General features: G+C 35.2%; 1 long non-coding RNA gene across 1 annotated transcript; it reads left to right on the forward strand.

Annotated features, from left to right (window-relative positions):
* The first annotated feature begins 2,833 nt into the window (after window positions 1-2,833).
* LOC125215882 (uncharacterized) lies at window positions 2,834-5,191 on the forward strand. Its single transcript, XR_007175314.2, has 4 exons — window positions 2,834-2,929; window positions 3,008-3,141; window positions 4,402-4,463; window positions 4,919-5,191. It is a non-coding gene; the product is annotated as an uncharacterized LOC125215882 (long non-coding RNA).
* The last annotated feature ends 1,839 nt before the right edge of the window (window positions 5,192-7,030 follow it).

Below are 7,030 nucleotides of genomic sequence, written 5' to 3' on the forward strand. Positions count from 1 at the left end.
TTATTTCATTATTTAGTTCATTATGTAGTGAATATAGTTCATTATTTACTCCAACAAGTTTTTATCGAATAAAAAAAATTAAAAAAAATTAAAAAAATTTTAATTTTTTTTTAAAAAAATATTAAAATTAAAAAAAATGAATAAAAAATATTTGTATTTATTAAATATTAAATTAATTGTAAATTAATCAGAACCATAAGATTATAAAAAATGAATGGCCCAAATTTAGTCTTTAATTTAGTACTTAAGAAGAGTTTGATATTGATCGCAATTCTAAATACAGATAAACAAGTACAGTAGTACTTATCCATCCACGTAGTATCATTTAGTAGTCTGTAGTACCCACTCCATTTTGGCTTATTTTATGGATTGTCTATTTTCTTACAAATACTAATTAGAGCAATTTTTCGTGTGGTCTTGATTTAGCTGAAAGTGATTGCGTATGCATCAAGGCAGTTGAGGCCACATGAGTTGAACTACCCGACGCATGACTTGGAGTTGGCAGCAGTTGTACATGCCTTGAAGATTTGGAGGCATCATCTTTATGGAGTTCGTTGCGAGATATACACGGACCACAAAAGTCTCAAGTACTTCTTCGAACAGAAGGATTTGAACATGCGCCAACGTAGATGGCTCGAGTTAGTGAAGGATTACGATTGTAGCATAAACTACCACCCAGGAAAGGCGAACGTAGTGGCTGATGCTCTAAGTAGAAAGTCTCAACCTCAATTAGCCACTTTTCTCACAAATGAAGAGCACTTGATACGAGAGTTCAGTAGGATGCGATTGGAAGTCGTGAGAGTGCCCGAAACAGTGCAAGGAAGGATCGCCACCTTGGTGATGGAACCTGACCCAAGAGCTAGAATTGTCGAGGCTCAAAGACGCGATACTTTGCTAGAGAAAATCCGTTCGGGAGCGAGGGTAGGAGAGCAAGAAAATTTTCACGAGGAGGCGGATAATGCCCTCACCTACAAGGGAAGGTTGTGTGTGCCTAAAGACGAAGGACTTAGAAATGAAATCATGAGGGAAGCGCATGAAACACCATATACTGCGCATCCGGGGAGTACCAAGATGTATCAAGATTTGAAAAGACAGTTTTGGCGGAATGGCATGAAAAAGCATGTTGCGGCATTTGTGGAGAGGTGTCTAGCATGTCAACAAGTGAAAGCCCTACATCAACGACCCTATGCAAGACTGCAACCACTGGAGATTCCGGAATGGAAATGGGAGCACATTGCAATGGACTTCGTGACAGGATTACCGAGATCTCAACGAGGAAACACGGTTATTTGGGTGATTATTGATCGTCTTACCAAATCTTCCCACTTTGTGCCGGTTCGTGATAGTTATGGAGCTAATAAGTTGTCCAAGATGTATGTACGAGAGATCTTACGCTTACATGGAGTACCGGTGACTATTACATGTGATCGTGATTCGAAGTTTACATCTAGATTTTGGATGAGCCTGCAGCGAGAGTTAGACACCAAGTTGAATTTCAGCACTGCGTTCCACCCACAGACTGATGGACAAACAGAGAGGACGATACAGACTTTGGAGGACATGTTGAGAGCTGTAGTGCTAGATCGAGGAGTAGGTTGGGAGGAAGTATTGCCACTAATAGAGTTCGCTTACAACAATAGTTATTAGGCGACTATTAACATGGCCCCGTATGAAGCATTGTATGGGAAGAAATGTAGATCTCCACTTTATTGGGATGAAGTGGGTGAGAGAAGAGTCCTTGGACCCGATTCTGTGGAAGAAATGATAGAGATTGTCCGACAAATCCGTGAGAGGATCAAGGAAGCTCAGGATCGACAGAAATCGTATGCTGATGTTCGAAGAACCGATCTACAGTTCGAAACTGGCGATAAAGTCTTTCTAAAGGTAGCTCCGTCTAAAGGGATAACTCGGTTCGGTGTGAAGGGCAAGTTGAGACCACGATTTATTGGACCATATGAGATTCTTGATAGGGTAGGTCCTGTAGCGTATAGATTGGCGTTACCACCATGCTTTGGGAATGTGCACGACGTCTTCCATGTGTCACAATTGAGGAAGTATGTGTTCGACCCTAGCCACATAATTCATCAAGAGGAGATGATGATCTTGAATCCAAATTTGAGTTATGAAGAAAAGCCCGAAGCTATTCTAGATCGGAAGGTGCAAGAGTTGAGAAACAAGTCTATTGCTTCAGTGAAGGTTCGGTGGAGAAATCATGGTGTTGAGGAAGCTACGTGGGAACTAGAAGACAAGATGAAGGAGAAGTACCCGGAACTGTTCGAATGATCTAACCAAATTTCGGGACGAAATTTTGTGAAGGTGGGTAGATTGTAACACCCGTCTTTTTAGTACCTTTTCACGTTGATTTTTGTTTTGAGAACGAGCGAGTGATAGACCTTGATTAAAATACTGTCTTTGTTTTGACTAGTTGCGAATGGAAATAGTGGATGCTTGTTTTGGTCATTGATTAATTATGTGGTGAAAATAAACGATGAGTTTGACGTGAGAGTCATCAGTGGAAAATTGTGCGTCCGTCTATGTACTTGGAATAACACTAAAGTACTTTAAAGAAAACACCACAATTTAATTAATATTCTCTAAATCAAATATTTGGGCATATCACTTTTATCTCTCTTATTCTAGCATTTTATTCTACCCCGTTGTAGTAGAATATTAATTAATTATTCTACTCCGCAGTCAAATTTTTGGTCAAAATATTTCTCCCAATTCCATCACCCAACGGTTTCTTCCATATCTCCACCTCCCTTGAAAATCTCCAACCAAAATCCATTCTTCTCCTTATAAATTTCTCCACAACGCAGCTTCATTTTGTATCTGCCGTTATATTCTTCCTCCCATCAAAAAGCTTGAAATCGAGAGTGCTGTGATCTCAATTCCTCCCGATTGCTACAAGTTCTGCTTCTTTCCAAAGGTATAATCTTTCCCTTCAATCCAGTGTTTACAACTTTCTGGATATTAAATCCACAGCACCATTTATGCCTTGTCACAGTTGAAAGGAAGAACAAAATCGAGCAGCCTGCAAATTCCAATTTGTTCTCCTCATTTCAAAGTTGAAGGAGAAAGCAAGAGAGTTGTGATTTTCTTCAATACCTTCTCTTCTGCAAATTTTGCTTCTTCGGGAAGGTATATCCACAATTTTTGAAAGTCTCTGCATTCAATTCCAAGACATACTTTCATACATACACTTTAGTTCACTGGCCGAATCTGGAATAATTTATTTTGAAAATGTCTGCAACTTGTTGAATGATACTCCTTTTGAAAGGTTCGATCTTTAAAGCTTTAGAAGCTGCCTTTTGTTTCTCTTCGATGTCAAATTCTGAAAATTTCTTGCCTGCCCAATAATTTTTGAATTGAACAAATGAGAAAAATTAATGTAAAAGTTTAGAATGAGAAAAAGGGATGGGACTTATCTGGCGCTGCTCGGCGACGGAGAGGCTGGACGGCAGCGGCGGGAGTGACGAACGGAAACGACAATAGTGATTAGTGAGAGAGGGGGATGAGATTGTGCATTGATTTGGGATCTGTAGCTTTGTTTTGATACTTAAAATTGGAGATAGGAATCAGGATTTAGGTTCTGCTTGAACGAGAATATGAGAATGAGCTTGTTGTGAGTGGTGAGTTAGGGTTTAGGGTTTAGGGTTGAGAGAATCTGAGTTTTTGCTGAAACAGAGATAGAGTTGAGAGATATGATACGTGTTGGTGGCAGGGAGTAATATAGTACTGTATTAAATTTTGTTCTTATTGAATATAGTTGTTTGAGGGAGGATATGTGATTTTTAAATCAAAGTGGTATTGAGGGGGGTATATATATATGTATATATATACACATGTATTGGATTAGGGAGTATACTTTGGTATATTATTTTAAATTGTTCTTTCTTATTATATATATACGTGGTGGCTGGGCAGTATACATACAATACCTATTTTATTTCCTTTACTTTGTTTTACAATGTGGTGGAATGGGAAGCATATACGTGTAAGGATGAGGGAGTATGTAAATATTATTTTACCTTAGTTAATTTGCTACTTTATTATTAAATTAAATACTAAAGTTTAAGTGGACTACTTTAGTTTAGTTATATGCTTGAAGCAGTAGATGGATTTTGTTCTAGGCAGATTAGTTCTCGACGATTTTACTTAAGGAAAGAGTTTAATTTTGGGCTATGTGATTTAAATTCGTGAGTGTCCCTTGTACATGAGATTAAAGCCGACGGATGAGAGTATAATTTTAGTGATGTTGTTTTGTTTGATTGATTATATGAAAATTCTCGATGGAGAGGATGAATGAATAATTTGACCACACACACTTAGGATGCATGCATTGTTAAATTAATTTATTTTGCAAAGTCTGAATTTTGCATATCTTGTTATTTCAAAAAGGGTGAGCTTGTGCACGTTGGTTGCAGTTGGAATAAGAGGTGATTGAGGAGTAAGCTTGTGAGGTGGGCTTTCGTTTTAAATAAGGACTATGTCCTAAATACTATTTTATGTGAAAGGAGGTGAAAATTGTTTGTCTTGCCATGTTTTGTGTTTGAATGAACCTATCTGAACTGGCTATGCCATGTATGTTTAATCGAATTCGGGTCCCAGTAGGGCCGCAAACCCTGCTCGGACTAGTGTACACCCAGTAGATCGTGCGCTATCTCTTTGGAGTTGGCCGGTCTAGTGACTTGGTTCGTGGCCACGTTCCTTGTCATGTATGTTCAGATATGGTGATGGTGATGTGGATGGAAAATGGTTGCAACCGAAATTTATTTAAAGATGATTTTAGTGACTTGGGTTCTTTTCAATTAAAACCCCCAAGATCATTCGTTATGGCTTGACAAACTGATTTGGCATGTGTCCACTGAGTGCATCAAGTACTCAGCCCTGCATATTTGTTTTTCTTAATGTGCAGATTGAGCGACGACGGGCATGGAGGATGTTGAGCAAAATTCATGGATTATTTATGTTTGGCTTAATATTGTTGGATATGTCGTGTCTTCATACTCGGCATTTTCCGTGTCTTGAACGCTTCCGCTAAGTGTCTTTTCTTTAAAATTGTTTTAGTATTGAGAACCTAACTCTTTTCAAAATTGTCTAATTTCTAGTCTTTATTTCTTAGAATTGGTAATTTGTTGAATTGATACTATGTTGTTTTCTAAGTTATTTCAATTATTTAAATATTTTGGTCAAAGATGTGTGTTTGCCCCTTTCTTCCCCGCTTCTTTAATCATCCCCTATTCGCGATCAACCGTGTTTTCTATCCTTAGAAAATACGGGCGTGACATATCTCTCCCTTTCTCTATTCAACAAACAAAGAAGCGATAATGTAAATGAAATTTGCAACATTAGAAAAAAAAAAAAAAAAAAACATACTCATTTGAGATTAGTGCTATAGTTCAACACAATAAACATAGATATTATACAAAAATAGGGAAAAAAAAATGAAATAGGATACCTATTGCAGAATGGTTGGAACTAATTTAATCTCAACAATGAGTTGAAGTATTGTTGAAGTTGTCCTAGCAAGAATGAATTTTCATCACTTCTTCAAGCTTCTTTGCTTGATAGAACTCAATTATATATTTTGTAGAACAAAGTCGAATCAAATTTCGTATTTCCATTTCAGTAAATCATCCTTGTACAAGTCAAATTCATAGAAAACGGGTAGCTATTCATTTTCTTAGTGAATTTAATCCAATATTATTTGTTATAAATTAAATTAATAACAAATAAGTTACAAGTTGTTTGACCTTTCACGTTATAATCTATTAGTAATAAAAAAGAATTTGAATCAATTGATTTTGTATTGTTGCTGCCGATCTGTGTACAATTGCACTATAATGATGGAAACTTATTTTCTCTAATTAATATGCAACCAGTTATAGTAAAAGAATTCTAAATGGATGAGTATATTTATCATTTTCTTGTAAATTACATATTTATACATATAATATATGAAACTGTCGTTGTTAAAGTTTTAAATTCATTAATAAATTACAATTTTAATCTATAAATATATAAAAGGGGAGTTTTGGAAATAATTACCTGGATGCCATTAATAATATAAAAAGATTTTTTTAATATATTTACTATATTATTAAATTTAAATATTGTGTAACCTAAATGAAATATTAATACTATGACTCTATTTTATTCATGATTAACTACCCACTAATGACATTCATTGCCACTTACCCACTAACCTATTAATTTTGAGATTGAGATCAATTTAAATATGCCTGTGGATGTACAAGTCAACAATCTTGAAGATTATGGCCAGGCTTCTTGCTCCAGACAAGGTAATCTTGATTCTTCCAAGTTCGTTCCTTTTATTTGGTATTATGTTGTACTTTGTACTGATATTATTATTATTGATAGAAGTTAATTTAGATTTGGATTGAATGTCTTCCTGTGGTCTCTCATTAATTATGAACAACTAGTAGGTATTGATTCGCGGGAGAAGACGACACAAGTTGATCAGTGATGAAGAACTATCTAGCCTAAGAATTGGCTTGATGAGACAACATTGTTTGCACTTCCTCCATCTAAAAAATACTTAAAGTTAGAAAATATTGATACTTCGCCCATGATCATATTAATGTTTTTTTTTATTCACCTTCTAATTTTCTCATTAATGGGGTGTACCTCAATTCTACTAATATCAATTATAATATTTTATATTTTTCTTATTTTATCAGTTTTACATTAAAAATCATTTTATCTTTTATATAACCAATCTTATTAACGGCCGATGTAGTATTTCGGCATTATTTGGCATAATTTGGTGACCGAAATTATGAATGAATATGTTTAATTAATATTTTTTGTTAAGTATATCTTATGCCGTATAAACATATATCAAATTTTATATATAAAATAGAGATTTTGTGAATAAGGACAATATCAACAATCTTATTTAGTGGCCGATGTAGCATTTCTGCCTTATTTGGCATAATTGTTCAATTGATATTTTTTTGTTAAGTATATCTTGTGTCATATAAATATAAATCAAATTTTTTATAAA

This window comes from Salvia hispanica, chromosome 3, assembly GCF_029641045.1.
Source record: "Salvia hispanica isolate PSC_SH4W2 chromosome 3, Shi_PSC_v1, whole genome shotgun sequence".
In the NCBI taxonomy this organism is placed as follows: domain Eukaryota; kingdom Viridiplantae; phylum Streptophyta; class Magnoliopsida; order Lamiales; family Lamiaceae; genus Salvia; species Salvia hispanica.